This window comes from Suricata suricatta, chromosome 7 (assembly GCF_006229205.1).
Source record: "Suricata suricatta isolate VVHF042 chromosome 7, meerkat_22Aug2017_6uvM2_HiC, whole genome shotgun sequence".
NCBI lineage: Eukaryota > Metazoa > Chordata > Mammalia > Carnivora > Herpestidae > Suricata > Suricata suricatta.
In genome coordinates, this window is record NC_043706.1 from 122,537,410 (window position 1) to 122,555,667 (window position 18,258).

At 36.7% G+C, this 18,258-nt stretch overlaps 1 long non-coding RNA gene across 4 annotated transcripts in view; it reads left to right on the forward strand.

Moving 5' to 3' along the window:
• The window catches only part of LOC115296821, a 60,503-nt gene that overhangs the window by 18,903 nt on the left and 23,342 nt on the right, over positions 1-18,258 (forward strand). For all 4 annotated transcript variants that reach the window (XR_003911074.1, XR_003911075.1, XR_003911076.1 and 1 more), the window contains 2 exons: positions 5,531-5,606; positions 5,986-6,050. This is a non-coding gene — a long non-coding RNA (uncharacterized LOC115296821). The remainder of the gene's footprint in view (positions 1-5,530; positions 5,607-5,985; positions 6,051-18,258) is intronic.

The following is an 18,258-nucleotide window of genomic DNA, read 5'->3' on the forward strand; positions in this document are numbered from 1 at the left end:
CTCTCTAAGTTGTACATAGATCTTTCGTTTTCTTGGATGCAGCATTCTCTTTCCCAACTCCATGCTTTTGAGCAGGCTTTCCCCCTCTGCTTGACAAAGGATTTTCCCAACTGTATTGCATAGTTAGGTACCTACTCATCCTTAACATCTCAACTCTAATTTCTTTCTCTATGAAAGCATTCAGTATTTCACCTCCTCACACCACAGACAAAACCCTCTGTACTCATTAAACTGTACTCATATTAAGAGGAGAAACAGGCAACAATCAAATAAAATAAGTAGAATATCAACAATCCAGAAAGTTAACTCTTGAACATGTATCCAACAGAAATGTATATTGTTTATGTATATACATAAAATTATTAAAAACATATACAATAGTGTTTATAGAAATATGATTAACTCACCACCTAAAAATCCCAAATGCTCATCTATAATAGGATGGATAAATTACAGTGAATTCATATAAAGGAATATCATCTTTCAGTGAGGATGACAAGACTCCAACCGCATACACCAACAGTAAATATATCTCATGAATGTAGTATTTAGTAAGAGAAATAAAAGAATGCAAACCTTCTGTGTTATTCCATATATGGAGAGTTTAAAAGTAGACAAAAATTCATGCTACTGGAAATCAAGGGAATGATGACCACTAGGGGTAGTGGTGATCAGAAGGAAACAATGAAAAGTTTCTTGGGTGGTAGTGATATGCTGTTATTTGGTTTTGGTGTAAGTTTTATGGATTTGTTCACTTTGGGACACAACTTTTATGGTCTATGACTCTGTTGTTTGTATGGCATACTTCAAACAATTTTATTAAAAGTAATATATTAGATGCTAAATACATGGGGGAAAAAAGAAAAAATAAAAGTAGACATGCCATGGGAGAATCATGGTTTTGGTAGTATTCGTGGCTATTTTAAATACAGTAATGAGGGGGCACCTGGATGGCTTAGTCAGTTAAGTGTCTGACTTTGACTCAAGTCATGAGCTCACAATTCGTGGGTTCAAGCCTCGCGTTGGGCTCTGTGCTGAGAGTCCAGAGCCTGGAGCCTATTTCAGATTCTGTGTCTCCCTCTGTCTCTGCTCCTCCTCTGTGTGTATCTTTCTCTCTCTCTCTCTCTCTCTCTCTCTCTCTCTCTCTCTCTCAAATAAATAAGCATTAAAAAATTAAATAGGGTAATCAGAAAACATCTCATTGAAGTGACTTCTCATCATAAACATGAAAGGAGAGGGAGTTACATAAACATCTGGGAAAGAGTGTCATAGAAAGAGGAAAACAGAGTACAAAGTTCCCTGAAATTGTTTTCAACCTAGTATTTTCAGTGACGAGTAAGGAAGCCAGAATAGCTGAATGGAATGATCAAGGAAGGGAGAGTATAGAATTGGAACACAGAATTAATAGGTAAGGGAGGCCTGAAATTTATTTCAAAGTCTTTTAAGTCATTTGAAGAACTTTGAACTTGTGAGACTTAGCCTTCCTAGTCATAACATTTTTGTAAAGACACCTTCCATATCGAACCCAGAACCTGTGTGGGCAAGAGTGTGGCATTCAAAATTGAGTCATAAAATGTCTTACTTCTATCTGTGTCTCTTGGGAAAGTTAACTATGATAAAAAGTCTACCTTGACACTTCCATATTCTAAAGAAACCCAAGCTATCTAATGGGGAAGCTGCATGATGGGAGAGATTCTGGCCATCTTCAAGTTGCTCTGCCCATTCATAGTTAATGCACGTGTGAGTGAAAAGTCATCTTGAGCATGCAAGTCCATCAAGTCTTCTATGAATCTAGCCCCAGCTTCTTTTCATAGCAACTGTATGGACAATTTCAAGAACTACTCTCTCAGAACCCAGTCAATCCCAAATGTAAGAGATGATCATCTGTTATTTTAAGCCACTAAATTTGAGGTGGTCTGTTACTTTGCAACAAGTAACCAAAGTAGGATTTTTCTCTAAGTGAGATAGAAAGCCATTGGAAGATTCTGAGCAGAGGGATGACTTCATGTCTTCAAAGGACCATTCATTGATGCTATGTTGTGAAAAGACTATAGGAGCTCTTGGAGGGCAATAGCAGAAGAAGGAAGACTGCTCTGAAGGCTATTGTGTTCTTTGCATTTATAGCAATCAATCACAGTTTTAGTTAATGAATTTATTTTGTAACCATGTGATATATTTCTTTCTGCTAGATTATAGCTTTATGAAAGCAGGGAGCATTTAGATCTTTTTCATTCACAAATCCTCAGTGTCTGACAGATGTCCAGTAATAATTTATTGAAGGAAAGTATACCTGTATGAGCGAACAAAGGAAGGAAAAAATGCTTTATATGGTTAACTAAATACAGGCTTTGTTCCTGGATGTTATTTATGTTTCTGGTTCTTCATTGTCTTCTAATTTCCATTTCTGTTTTTTCTTTGAACTTCATGTCTGGTTTTAAATATAAATGCACAAACAATGCATAAAAATGAGAATTCAGCCAGCACTGATGGAAGAACTTGAATATAAAATAATTTTTAAAAATTTTAAATCCAAATGCAGACATGGTAGGATATGAGACAAAACTCTGACTGCACTGAAATATGTATTTCTTTCTCATAAAGAAATTTAAAGCCTAGCGAATATTAACACATTTTCTATACTACTTTGCAGAGTAAAACTGATCATGGGTGAAATATTCTGCAAAATCAAAGGGTTCATCTTTTTGGAAAATTGCAGCAAATAAAAATTGGCCTATTCCCATATGGCAGATAAACAGATCACTGTTAACAAGACCTAGAAAATAATATTCAAAAAAGGAGAAAATTAAATACCCATTTATCCAATTCCATCATTATAAAAATTACCCACTTAATCATGATTTATCTTTGTCTTATTTTAAATTATTTGTAAAAGATTTATTTTATGCTATATGGTCTTATATTTCAGCATTTCCACATCATTGCTATCGGCCATTGTTTTACCTGAGCTCCAAGAAGTGATACCAGCACTGTATTAGTGCCAGCTTCAGGTGTCAATGACAGGATATTAAATCATGGGAACTAGCTTCACAGTAAAGACTTCCTTGCATCCAGGTTTATATTCTATCTTCTCTGCTTCCATATCCCCAAATCTGTTCCAAGACATGTTCTTCTATTTGCTGCCAGAAAATACTGACAAGGTCCTACACGTTTTTAGTTAATAATCTCTTTTTTCTCAAAGAAGGTATTGTACTTCCCTCATTGGGCCAGGCGACAATCTTTGTAACATCACATGAGTCCATTAAGGTGATAGCCTCACATGATTCAGAGGTGTAACGGAAACTGCCAACTATACTATGTATATGATGGTCAGCCACATGTGAACCACAGAGCAGGAGTTAAACCCTAAAAACATTCAGGTTCCTGCCACACAGGTAGAGTATTTAGCAGTCCTGTGATACAGGGTGAAGCAGGGCATTCTCTCTGCTCCAAATATCCATTGCTGCATAATAAATCAATCTAACATTTGTTAGAAAAATAACAATCATTTATTTTGCTGATGAATCTGCAAGTCAGTAGGCAATGGCAGGAACCCACCTCTGCTCCATGTAGCATCAACTGGGGCTGAAGACTCATTCACGTGGCTAGCAAGTTGAGGGTGGCCGTTAACTGTGGTTTCAGCTGGCATTGTCAGTGGGAACTTCAGTTCCTTTTCACATGGACTTCTGGAGACTTCTTGATATTTCTCACAACACAGAAACTAGGTTCCAAGAGTGAATGCCTCAAGAGTCCTGAGCAGAAGCTGCAAGGCTATGTATCAGTTGGTCTCAAAAGTCCTACAGAGTTAGTTTTGCTGTAGGATATTAATAAAGTAAGTAACTAAGACCAGCCCAAATTCAAGGGAAAGAGAAATTGGATTCAACCTCTTAATGAAAGGAATAGAAAAAAAAAAAGCAAAACAAAACAAAAACAACAAAAAATGCAGCTTTTTTTCAGCTACCGTGTCATCCACAGTAAATGGGAAATTATTGCACTTTGAAGATTCTACAACTAAAAGAGCAACTGAGAATTTAGAAGACCTCTTCAGATTTGGGAAATAGCACATTCTATTCCTTAAAGGACTGCTCATCTCATTTATTGAGTGAACCAAAGAGATATACATTTAAAGGGGAGCCCCGAGCAAAAAAATGTTCTCTCCAACAAGTTCAGAGTACTGTACCCATACTTGGTCCATATCAGCCTGTCTGTCACCTGGTCAAAATGACCCAGCAGATCTCTTGATTCTATAACTATCTGTAGTAGAAAAGAACCCATGTGCACTTTTTGGCAAGCCCTATAGAGGATTATATTAGGATTAGACACCTGGGCAAGGCCATCTGCAGCAGAGACCTTATCAGGATCAACAAAGCTCCTGGAATGTTACTTGGTCCTAAGCCTGGCATCCTGACTATGGGATATTCAATAACTATGCAACTGGCACCATCTTTCATAAGCTGGTTATTGTCAGGCCATCTAAATTACATGATGGAAATGGTGTATGCAAAGTGGAACATGAGCAGTTTCTAAAGGCACAAGATCCCCTTATTACCTCTGTTGTATGGACACCAGTCCCTGGACTCACACCTGTGTCTTCAGAGGATTCCTTCCAATCAGCTAATAGAGCAGGGGGAAAACCCAAGTCTGGTTCAGGAATGGATCACAGTAATTGCAGCGAATAAAATAGAAGTAAACATAAAATAAAATGTTGTTACACCACCATTTCACTCAAGGAGACAATAGTGAGGAGAAAGCCTCCAGGTTTGCGAAACTTTTAACAGGACACCTGGACACATGACTCACCGAGAGTTCGGCCTGCCTCTTTCCTCATTGTACCCCAGTGCTTGTACATCGGGCGCAAGGATGAAATAGCCATGGTGACCTAATACATGATCTCTCCGGCATGGGCTCTCTCTCACTACGCTGCTACTAGGAACCACTGCCATTGATTGTCAAGCCACTTAGAAGCAGAGATCAATGTGGAAACCTTGTCACTGTACCACCCATCAAGGAAACCAATTAGCTGCTTGGTAGCAGGTTGAAAACGTCAGACCAGTTCTACCCTGGAGGGAATACTGACGTGTCCTAACTTGAATTAATAGGTATCAGGGCACAGAACTGCCTTTCTTTCCTATAGCATCTTGGACAGTATCACTGTAAAAGGATGTATAGAGTGTCTGATATGTCATCCTAAAATATCGGAAACTTTTCCTTGGATTAAGGGGTCTACTTTAAAGAAAGGAGAAGGAGTGATGGTAAATAGTCAAGTGTATGCTGACTCTACCATTTCCTACATTATGTGGCCTTCTAAGGTCAAAACTAAGGCACCAGCTTGAGGATGTGTTTAGGACATTGTCTTTCAAGGTGAAGGATATTATTTGAGTAATACCAGGGGCTATAATGTAAGCTTGTGTTAGTAAAAAAGTACGAAACATGAGTCCAGGACAAAAGAGGCAAGATTAGTATTGGTCCTTCTCCTCATTATTCCCAGTTACCCACATGAAGAGTTAATGATTTCTATTCCTGCCAACTTTAGGTTCTTCTGGACCGAAAATCTCGGTTCTTGGAGTGGAGAGGGAAGAGAGGAAGGCATTCTTCTCTCAGCATCTTTGGTAAGAATTCTCATTTCTGAGAGATAGAGGCTCAATAAATATTTGCTGGTTGAGAAAGTGGATGTGTGCATGGTGTGTATGTGTGTGTGAGAGAGAGAGAGAGAGAAAAAGAGAGAGAGAGAGAGATTTCTGTGCCTTGCGTATGTCTTTTTTTCACTGAGTCTTTTAGGTCTCCTGCCCTTGGCTCTCTGAACCCACAGGTTGGAAGCAGCAGGCAGTAGGGTCTTTAAGAATTTATTTTATATCTCTGCTTGTAGATAAACTGTGGTATTTTCTCTCTCTTTCTCTTAGCAATGATGAAGTTGTGGATTGTGTGTAGTTTTATTTGCTGTCTTTGCTGATTTACTGTTTGTTCATTGCTTTGTTTTGTTTATTTCAGGGAGTGTGATGGAGTATTGGAGTCAGATTACCACATTATCCTCCAGAGCTAGAGGCTCTCTTTAAGTATGTATTTATAAGTTTCTTCAAACTATCTGTGGGGAATATATTACACAAGAAGAAAAAGCAACTTTACTGTTAAATTATTTATTTGCTGAAAGTATTTAAGAATATACATTGCTCTTACAATTGTAATTCAAAACAGATATTTTATATGTGTTTAACAATAACATACATTAAACACAATTCCTCTAGCCACAGAGTTTTATCTCTTGCTAGGTCTATAAAATTATTCATTTTAACAACACAATAGGATTTCATTTGGTTGATCTTTTACTAAGATTTCTGTAACTATCACATCAGGTGACATAAAATGTAACCCAATATAATCTATTTTTTAAAATTTCACTGCTTGTAGGAATCACATCTTAAAGTTTTTAACCATCATGCAATACAAAGTAGTTTATCAGGAGCATCAACTGGTTTCCTGTCACCTATTAAGCATTGAAACAAATTGAAAGAAAGTGAATTTATTTTACCTAATGTTATTGGGCAAATATTTGTTTTCACATAATAGAAACAAGGAATTCATGAAAACAATGACTCAACAAGCAGTTAATTATATTTTCCATTCTTATACCTTTTGCATTGTTCTTTAGAGTTGATGATTTAGATACAAATCCCAGCTTTGATATTTAATAACTATATGATCTTGATGAGTTATTTGTCTTCTCTGACATTCAATTCCCTTATTTATAAAAAGATAATACTAACCCTAGAGGCTGTTTTAAGGAGTGAATTTAGATGTGTAAGTGAAGCATGTTGCCTGGTGGTAAGCCTTAATAAATATTTAGTTATTTCTTTCCTACTTAATTCACTTTCTATCACCTTCTCTCTTGTTTTTCCAATTTTCTTCTTTACTTGTGTTATTTAAATTTCTCTTTAAGGATGTAGATATATATGTATCATATTCTATTTATTCTCATACATATCAGTCCAAATTTAACATCATCTTGATATTTTGTCCTTTCCCTGGAGGGCAATGACACATATGCTACTTTTAAAAATAGTTACTACATACTACATAGAATATAACTTTGATGAATCTCTTCCTGGAGCACCAAATCTTGAAGAGCAAAATAATATGAAAATATGCTTTTATTTTTAGTTTATCTCTGTATTAACTTGCTCAGGCTTCCATAACAAGTACAACAGACTAGGTGGCTTAAACAACAGAAATTTATTTTTTCACAATTTCTGAGGCCAAGTCCAAGATCAAGGTGTTACCTGGGTAGTTTCTTCTAAGAGCCATGAAGAGTGTGTTCCAGATCTCCCTGACTTACAGATAGCCATCTTCTTGTATCTTCACATGGTCTTCCCTCAGTACATATCTACAACCAAATTTTCTTTTGTTATAAGGGTATGAGTTATATTGAATTAGGGACTACCCTAATGACTTCATTTTAACTTAATCTCCTCTGTAAAGAGCCTATCTCCAAATACAGCCACATTATAAAATACTTGTGGTTAGGCCTTCAACATTATTTTTTTTCAGGGGACACAATTCAGCCCATAACAACTCTGCACAGGCCCCAGAAGTCATTTTATCAGACAACTTGCCCCAGTTCTTAAAATACAATTTTAACATCCTCAATCTCCAAAAACTAACAGAGAACAAATAATCTATCAGACCCTAGCTTTGTCAATATCTCTACCTACAAACTCATCTAAATCTCAATCCATTCTCCCTTATTTCTCCCATTCTCAAAAAGTATTGCCTCCCCTGGGTCATTCTTCCTCCTGTGCTCATTATCTGATCTGTGGCCCTCTCGTGTCAAAAGAGATTGATAATTGCTCCATCAATAGTCCTTTTCTTGTGTTCCCAATGTCTTCCCACTTCCTGGAGTTTCTCAATCACTTTTCTTTATGTACTACACCCAGACTCCTCCATCCTATAATTCTGTTACTCTTCTCTTCAAAGCAATGCATCTGAGAACGGTCCACACCTAGTGACTATACAACAGTCTACACTCATGACTACATTCCTTCTTCCCAGATATTCATTTTTCAGTGCACTTTTCAGGAACTTCTAACACAATTTCTCCATGGATACCTCTCTAGCAAGTTTATCAATGACATCTAGTCACCAAGTTCAGTGAGCTGTTTGGTGATCTCATCCAATTTTAATATAGCCTTTGACTTCTAATCATATTGATGACTCTCTTTTTCTTCACAAGGCCCTTTGGTAAGTCCTTTTCCACTTAAAAATTTCGATTAAAAACAAGTTTTTATCTTGGCCTTCTCTTTCCCTATAGTACAAAATATGTCTGTAATCACATATCCTTTTTTTATTTGACTTACTAATATTTTTATTCATTCCATATATTTTTTTCTGGTTTCTAAAATCATATAATGAACTGTCTACTTTGAGCATTATGTGTCTCAACGGAACCTAAGAGTGAAAGGATGAAAGTGTTTACCTGTAAATATTCTCATGCTGAGATCTTTTTCTGATAAACCCAACTCAATCTACCTAGTATTTTTTAATGCTTATTTATTTATTTTTGAGAGAGAGAGTGCATTAACAGAGAAGGGACAGAGAGAGAGGGTTAGAAATAGAGAAAATCCCTACCAGACTACATACTGTCAGTGCAAAGCCCAAGGTGGAGCTTGAACCCACCAACTATGAGCCACTGAACTCACTGAGCCACCCAGGTTCTCTGACAATCTACCTGGCTTAACAAGCCAGATGTGAGATATTCAGACTTTTTGTGAAAACCTTAAATTCTACTGAGTGATTTGTCTCATCATATTTGCACCGTCTTTCCACCCCTGCTACTACCATGTTAGTTCAAAACCTCATTATACCTAATCTACTTTATCCTCCATGTGGTAGATATTTTCTTTTTTTAAACATTTATTTATTTATTCTGAGCCAGAGAGAGAAAGCACTTGCACACAAGCAGGGGAGGAGCAGAGAAAGAGGGAGAGAGAGAGAATCCCAAGCAAACTCCCCACTGTCACCACAGAGCCCAACATGGTTCTCATTCCCAGGAACCATGAGATCATGATCTGAACCAAAATCAAGAGTTGGACACTTAAACTCCAGAGCCACCCAGGTACCTTGGCAGGCAGATATTTTCTAATCACACCTGAATTTCAAGTGTTTTATTGGCTCCCAAGGCTCATAGAATGAAGTATAAAATGCAAGTCTGGTAGAGATCTTGATAATATTATTCTTACTTGCTTCTCTAGTTATGTCCTTACATTCTCTACACTATGATCTCTGTAGTTCTGTAAGGGACAGTAGTTTAATATTAATGAACCATTGATGCTACTTCCTATGATGGAGTATCTTCTCTGAGGCCCCCACTCTTTCCTTGATTCTTCAAGATTCCTGTTATATCTTTTGTGAAGAATTCTACCATGCACATACCTTACCTTCATCTCCAAGGAAAAAGAACTACACTGTTGCCTCACATTATCATTTATCTTTTCAAAGCACCACCTCTAACTTTGTCATACATATTGTCAACCTACTAAACTGCAATTCTAGGCTAGGGGTCATGAATTACTTATGAATTATAACTTTGTTTTATGGTGCCCCTCACATAATAGATATTCAATGAATATTTGCTGAATGTTTTGAATAAAAAGACCTCTGTGGTCATTAATTCAAAATGTCTATGTAATGAAGGAGTCTCTTGTATAATATTTTACAAAGATGTTCATTCATCCAGTGTTTGAAAACTTACATATCTCATTTCTTACAATTTTTTGCAATAGGTTATGTGACTTCAAAAAAATATTTATCAAAGACCAATTATTCACATGCATTTGGGTTATAAATTACATAGGATTTCAGTGTATCAGTTCCTAATTAAATAACAGCTCCTATTTTAAAAAGTTAAATATTTTAATTTAATATACATTAACCAATGTGGTAATACAATTATTGTCAGTAGTCAGTACATTATAGTTTTAAGTTTAAGGTATTATATATTATCCTCTACATGGAGAATTCAAAAATGGAGTATCATGTCCAAGTCTAAGTATCTTAGAAAAGAAATACTGATGAAATAGTGCTCCAAGAAGAGGGTTTTGGGAGTTGAGAGGAGACTAGAAACCATACACTGTAGAAATATAATATATACATATTTAACTTATGTTTTAATTCACTTCTCCAAAGGTGCCACTTCACTCATTTCTTTAATCCTTGTAAGAAGAAACAAACAAAGATGTATTAAGCCTAGAGAAACTTCATATTAAAACAGAATGGCATAAACTCTACAGGAAATTAGGAACATACATGAATTTTTCATTCATTTTCCATTCACCACTATGGAATTGTAGTTACATATGAGATAAAATAGCCTCAATTCCCAGATGGCTACATTATAGACTTTGCTTTTGTAGCCTCTGTTATGGCTCTCCAATACAATACTGCTTGCACTAAACAATGTATACATGTTATATGGATGGTGTGAGGGATTTCAAATGCAATTTTACTTTAACTATGCTCATTTCCACCATTCTTGCTAACTTTGGAATCTAAACTACCTGGTTAGATTTAATAGAAGAAATTCCTGAGAATCTTGTCAGTTAAAACTAGAGAAAAGGGGCACCTGAGTGACTCAGTCGGTTGGGTTTTCGGCTTCAGCCTAGGTCATGATCTCACGGTTTGTGGGTTCCATCCCCACATCTGGTTTTGTGCTGACGACTCAGAGCCCGGAGCCTGCTTCAGATTCTGTGTCTTTCTCTATCTCTGCCCCTTCCCTGCTCGTGCTCTCTCTCTCTCTTTCTTTTCTCTCTCTCAAAAGTGAATAAACATCAAAAAAAAAAGAACTGGAGAAGAGATGAGTTAAGAGGAAAATGATAAATGTATTCAAATACTTAAAAGATACCAAACCATGCACTGAAGAGTGAAGAGTAAGAATTTGAACAATGTGAAATTCACAAGGAGACACATTGCTACTTTGCAGGAAGAAAATGAGATAACATAATATAACCTTGCTTTAATGGTAGAACTGAGCTAGATATAGATGATATAGATATAAATACAGATATAGATAGTAATGTTAACATAGTTAATATATATTATATATTTATATACATTACATATAAATATGTATAACACTATATATAATAGTACACATATATAACTACTTATTCATTCATTCATTCATTTGTACATTCATTCATTCTCTGGATCTAATTCCTACCATTATCAATCTTTTTCAATGTCTTTGGAGACCATGCCACTTGGCCTACATCACAGGTTTCTTTGCCCACTGGGTTCCGGGGTTCTGCTAATTAGTACATGACTATGAGAACAGAAAGTGAAATGAGAATTAGATCAGAGTATCCTCTGGTGGAAGGAGAAGAAAGAGGAGGAGGACGAAGGAGAAAACACCTTCATGTGGCATCGCTTATCAACTGAAGTTCACAGTTACTGTCAGGAAGCTCTCTCTGCATCGGCCTCCATGCCTCTTCTTCCAGTTACTTTTCCCTCTCCTTACCACTTTCCCTCCCCTTGGTGTTTCTCTTCTTTATGGTGCAAGCCCAAGAATATTGTGTTATCAACATGGTTTTCCTATAACCTCCCACACTTTGTACATAGTCCCTATTTAAATCTCTTCAGACTATCTCAATTTGCTGTTTCTGGCTGTGACATTGATATAGGAACTCTGAAAATTTTATGAATGCAATGACCTTCACCTCCAAAAAAATCCCCATATTATTAAAATTTTCTATTTTTCTATTCATGTACCCAACCAAAATTATATATTCATAAATTTAAAAAAAGAACTTAGATAGCATTTTGAAGCCTTAAACAGATGTTCTGTCCAATTTCAGCAAACAAGGAAATTAATATCAACTCACAGATAGTATCAGCTCATCTTAGAGCCATACAAAATACAGCTTTCTTTGGAGTATCTGATGGGTGAATCATTGTTCACATGAAAAGCAAAGATAAAATGTAATTCTCTCAATTCTCTTGACCTTGGCTGATATTTCTGACCTTTCCAGCCACTAAATGACTTCTGTTATAGTTGGAAAGCTCTTTTGCCATGGGTTTTCAAAGGCCATTTATGATCTTTCGACAAGTGTAAATTTGATTCCATAGATTCTACTGTAATAAAATGTCAACCTTACTTTTTGGGCTGTATTTTTAGAATACATTATTCATCACTTGATATTATCTCTTCATATCCATGCAGCAGATATAATACTAATAGCAGCACAATGTGTGAGCAGAGGCTTCAGATTAATCTGGAGCTTGAAGAATGCAGGAGAACATTTCCAGACAGCATCAGAATGGAAGGCGTCCTTGCCTTGCCACTCACAGTGATTGCTAAAGGAATGTGCTATTGTTAACACAGCTCCCAGGAGAGGAAAAGCAGCTTTCGTGTCATTATAAGATAGAGTCTCTTCTCAAGTACCGAGAATAAATGCGAAGACAGGGAAGCCAATGGCTAATGAAATGCTCACCCTTATCCAGGGCAGACCTACAGTAAAATTGCCAAGCAAGTGAACTTGATCTTTTACCTCTCGCCATATCTCCTATGGAGATCTAAGATATTCCTGTTGACAGTTTTTAAATTCACTCTTTGAGCAAATATTTGTTTTGCCTGTGCTGCCCTTTCAAAGCTTATTTCTTTAGCAGTTATGCCTATCTTTGGGTATCAGCTGGTAAAAGATTAATGAGTATATTTATGTTTTTGATAAAAAAATTTTTGAGATAAATGTCCTTGACATGCCAAAAAAAATTTGTTGACAAAATGTTAGAATTTCAAAGAAATGACATCCTATAGAATGTTATCTACTACAGGACTTCTGTTTGCACAGCCAAACATTTCTTCATGTAGGACCCTCTCTGTTTCCTTGATTCTCTGGGACATTAGAAACTGCCCTTGAACTCTGCTCCACCCCCACTCCACTTCATCACACAGCTCAGGTTAACTCTAAAATAGTCCATAAGACATATTTGAAAAGGTAAAGAAAGATTTAAAAGCAAAACCTCAGTAACAGTATTTAAACTTGAGAAAGTTAAAGCTACATCTTAGAATAGCAAAGACAGCTAGCTGGCAAGCTGTCTCCATCCTTCAGAAAGATGTTAGGTATTAATGCTTGACTGTGGGTTCTATCCTGTAATCTTGCAAAATTTATACTGGTTATGCTGGCAGATTTCATCTTCCTCCTGGAAAAATCCAAAGAAGTCGAGGTTCTGAAGGAAGAAATTTTGAGAAACATTTTTATTAATCATGATTTTGAATAACTTGTTCAATATTCAAGTATGTTTCTAACCAGACACCAAGCTAGGTGTTACAGGAATGAGGGGAATATCTGACATGTGCCTAACCTAAAGAAATGTACTCAATAACACCTTAGAACAGACTATAAATTATTTTAGAGTAATGTAATTCATTACAAGTATCTCAAGATTGCACAAAGTGCTATCAGATTTCAAAGGAGGAAATGAGGAAACATTCAGAGGAAAAATCAACACAAAACTACATTTTTCTCTTCATTAAAAGCCCTCTAATTATATACACTTCAAAACAAGACACATATGCTGTGTTCTAACAAAATCACCCATTTAATTCCTATTGCAATTTTCACAGGTCTGTTATTTTTTTTTCTTATATTATCAATAGATTTAAGCAGTAAAATTGATTGGCTGCTATCTGCCACACAGTCTCCAACAAACTCATTTATTTCATATGATTCACAAGAATCCCTAAAATATCACTGTACCATTCAGTAATTGCCAAATACACATGAACACAGAAATGTTATTAATCAGATAAATCCTGATTTTTGAAATAGATAAAAATATTATTTCCTTCTGGTTCCTTCAGCTTAGTATTATTTTTCAATTTCAATTTCAATGGAGTTTCTTTGGCATTTGTTATGAAGATAAGCTTGAGAATCATTGTGAGGGGTGCCTGGGTGGCTCAGTCGGTTCACTGTCCGGCTTCAGCTCAGGTCAGGATCTCACAGTTCGTGGGTTCGAGCCTCGCATCGAGTTCTGTGCTGAAGGCTAGCTCAGAGCCTGGAGCCTGCTTCGGATTCTGTGTCTCCCTCTCTCTCTGATCCTCCCCTGCTCGTGCTCTCTCTGTCTCTCAAAAATAAATTTAAAAAAAGAGAGAATCATTGTGATCCAGCCATAGAGCACTTTGAATATTAATTGTCATGATATTTTTACAGTGCTAAGAATTTGTTTCCTGATTAGTTTTAACTCCCATTCTTTGCAGAATGGTTTAAGATATTGAGGCGGAGGTGTGAGGAGGCTGGCCAGCCTGCTTGCTTCTGCCACAGGTTGTAGGAGGAATAAGTGGTTCTTGCAAGGCTTCAGTCACATTCAAAACACCTGTCAAGACTAACAGACAATGAGGACTAATGGGCAGAACACCAGAAGGACAGTGATTCCCTCAGACCTCCTTCCTATACATATCCTACTGGACAAAGGCTTAGCTATCTCTGTATATCAGTTCTGGCATTTGTATGTGGGAGTGAAGGTATCATCATTTTTGTGCTTTTTATTAGCTGGTTTTAAGACTAATATGATCATGGGGAAATGCTGTACAAAAAGTGGACATGTAATGAAGACATCGAGAGGACATGTAGGAAATGTTACTATTGCTTTCTAGTTTTGTTTCATTTAGAAGTTCAGAAATAGGCAATATTCAGTATGAGCATGTGACTTTTAAGAAAATGTGGCATGACTAGATATCTGTTTCTAAGGCAGTGCTAGGAAATCAACTTGTGATTTTCCAAGGCTAATTTTTATGACCACAAAAAAAAATGCTTTTTATCTAAACAAGATGAATTCCAGAATGAAACTAATAATCCAGAAGGTCCTATGGGGGCAAATGGAGACTGGGCTTAATCCCCAGGGAGATCTATCTCTGTTCCACAGGTTAGAAGAAGAGGGCACCTGGGTGGCTCAGTCAGTTAAGTATCCAACTTCTGCTCAAGTCATGATCTCACTTCCATGGGTTCTAGCCCGGCCTCAGTCTCTGTGCTGACAGCTCAGAGCCTGGACCCTGCATCAGGTTCTGTGTCTCCCTCTCTCTCTGCTCCTCCTCCTCTTGTGCCTTGTCTCTCTGTCTCTCAAAAATAAATAAATGTTCAAAAAATTTAAAGATATAGTGAGAGACATATTTAAAAATTGGGAAGGCATGGTGAGAAAAATATAAGGGATTGAATGTCCAATTAAAGAGTGTGGATTTCACTTACTAAAAGCATGGTACACCATGACATATTTTTAAAGGAAATATGCCAACGATGCTCAAAGCTCTGCCTCACTAAGATAAATTTAGCAATAATGAGAAGTAGATTAGGAAAAGAGGCTTGGAGAAGACTAATTATGATTTTACTGGTAGACTGTGTAGGAGTCTATTAGACTAGTCCAAGAGAAAATTAAGACTGTCTGGGGTTGGGGAGATGGTACTGAACTTCATGCAAGAGAGCAACAAGGTTAAATGATGTGCAGGTAGTTAAAACAAGCAAAATAGTGGCACCTGGGTGGCTCAGTCTGTTAAGCATCTGACTCTTGGTTTCAGTTTAGGTGATGATCTCATGGTTCATGGGGTTGAGCCCCATATGGGGCTCTGTGCTGGTAGTGCAGAGCCTGCTTGGGATTCTCTCTCTTTCTCTGCCTTTCCCCTGTTCACGCACTCTCTCTCACTCAAAACAAATAAATAAAACTTAAGAAAAAAATAGGTAAAACACACAGTAGTGGGAAAAGAGTCAAAAGGAGAGTAATGTAGGGCACCTGGGTGGCTCAGTTGGTTGAGTGTCCGGCTTCAGCTCAGGTCATGATCTTGCGGTTTGTGGGTTCGAGCCCCACATCACGCTCTGTGCTGACAGCTCAGAGCCTGGAGCCTGTCTTTGGATTCTGTCTCCCTCTCTCTCTGACCCTCCCCTGCTAGCACTGTCTGTCTGTCTCTCTCTCTCTCTCAAAAATAAAATAAAACATTTTTTAAAAAGGAGAGTATGTAAAAATCATGACTATAATTTAATATAAATGAAATATTTACAGTTTAAATATTAAGAAATTGGTATGAATCAAAGCAACTCTTGCAGTCTGAATCAAAATCGAAGATAGAGTAAATTATCAGCTCCTCAGTGGAAAGCACACTAGTGAGTGTGTTGCAGCCTGGCTCTGAGCTCCAACTGTATACCACTTCCCTCCTCCCTAAGGTTGTATATAAAATTCCCCATTCATCCCTTTTTATTCTTTGAGGATGGAGAGCCTCGGTTTATCAATATGTGTTATCAGACACATCTCCTGAAAAGTCCTTCAGTTCTGAGGCACTAATGGGCTGTACTTTTTACTACACTTCAGCAACCCACAAGTTCCCTTTTAAAATCAAAAAGCCAATTTATGGCCACAATCTTCTATCCCTTTGCAAACCCATTATTAACATCAGTCTCCCCATAACCATCCCGTCTGACATTCACTTTTTTCATGACCTTTTTTTTTTTTTTGGTTATACTGCTGCATGCTTAATGACTTTGACTTCTCTTTTCTGCATTTTTGATGCCCTTGTCCACATCTCTCGGTGACTTTCCCAGAGTACCCTAGGTCTTGAGTCAGACTCCCTTTTCTTTTATACCCCAACTGTAGGACTTACTGCAGAAACTAAGAGTTTGACCAAATTGATATTACCACAAATTTATGACCACTGCTTAAATTGGGCCATTAATAATGCTAAGAACAATTAAATTATATTTTAATATTCCTTGATAGGCTCTCTTTGCCATCCTCAGAGGTAGCAAATCATCCTGTACCAACAAATAAAATCACCTACAAATTCACAGTGAAAACTGAGGCTTAACGGTTGCCATTTGCTTTAAATCCCACACCTGTAAGAACACCAGGTATATTTATTTCTATATATTTACTTCTTTCCCCTGTAGTCTGAAAAGACAATTATTTTTTGCATTCAAAGGTAATGCATCAAACAGTTCTATGAATCCTATCCTATCTCCTCAGGGAAGTTGAACCTTCAATTACTCACTCTTTCTCCCTGCGATTTCCACATCAAAATGTATCCTAGCTCCTAGATTATAAACACATTCAAGTCCTTTCCATCTTTAAAAAATCATTTTATATAAACCTAAGTATATTTTGATGAACTTAAAAATTCATAATAAAGCATAAATAAGGACATATATAAATAATTTAAGTATAAATACTGTTTTTAATAAATTTAGAGGATGTGTGATATTAGAAGTATAACGATAAAGTTGAAGATAACAGAATCTCGGTCATCGCTAAACTACCATGTATGTAAGCCATTCTTTTCCTGGCATTCACTGCTGAATTGAATCCTGCTTAATATACAGATCTACATGTGTCTGGTTTTACTCTGTTTTTACTGTGTTTACTTTCTTTTTCTTTTTCCTCTTGTACTTAATGCAATAAGGCTTGCATTGACATTGCTCCACCAAAATGATCCTGGCTAAAGACCTATTGACAATTACAGAGACAAATGACTCTAAGACACTTAACATCTGTTTGTTTTATTAGTTTCTTTCTTTAATTTATTCATTTAAGAGATATTTATTTATGTCCTAAGCATTATTTTGTGCTAAGTTTGAATATATATAATGACTAAAATGTTGTTTTGCTTCCAAGGTTGGAGGTTGGACAACATAGGCAAAAGTGGTCAAAAGGCACAGGCTTCAAGTTATAAGATAAGTCAGTCCTTCAGGTATAATGTACAACATGGTAACTAATGTTAACAATACTGTATTTGAAAACTTAGAGAATTGATCTTAAAAGTTATCACAACTTACTGTGATAATCACATCTCAATACATACATATAGCAAATCATTATGTTGTTCATTTAAAACTAATTCAATGTTATATGTCAGTTATATCTCAATTAAAAATAAATATCAGGGATGCCTGAGTTGCTCAGTCAGTTAAGTGTCCGACATTGGCTCAGGTCATGTTCTCAAGGTTCGTGGGTTTGAGCTCCACGTTGGGCTCTGTGCTGACAGCTACTTCAGAGCCTGGAGCCTATCTTCAGATTCTGTGTCTCCCTCTTTCTCTGACCCTCTCCTAGTCACGCTATCTCTCTCTATCTTTCAAATATAAATAAGAAAACATTAAATAAATAAATAAATATCAGTAGAGACAGCCTCTTCTAGATCCCGTTGATAAGACCAGTGATAATTAACATCGATAATGTCATTGCGCCTAGTATAGTCACAGTATTTGTACCAAACCATTGTGCCTTCTACTTGAATGAAAA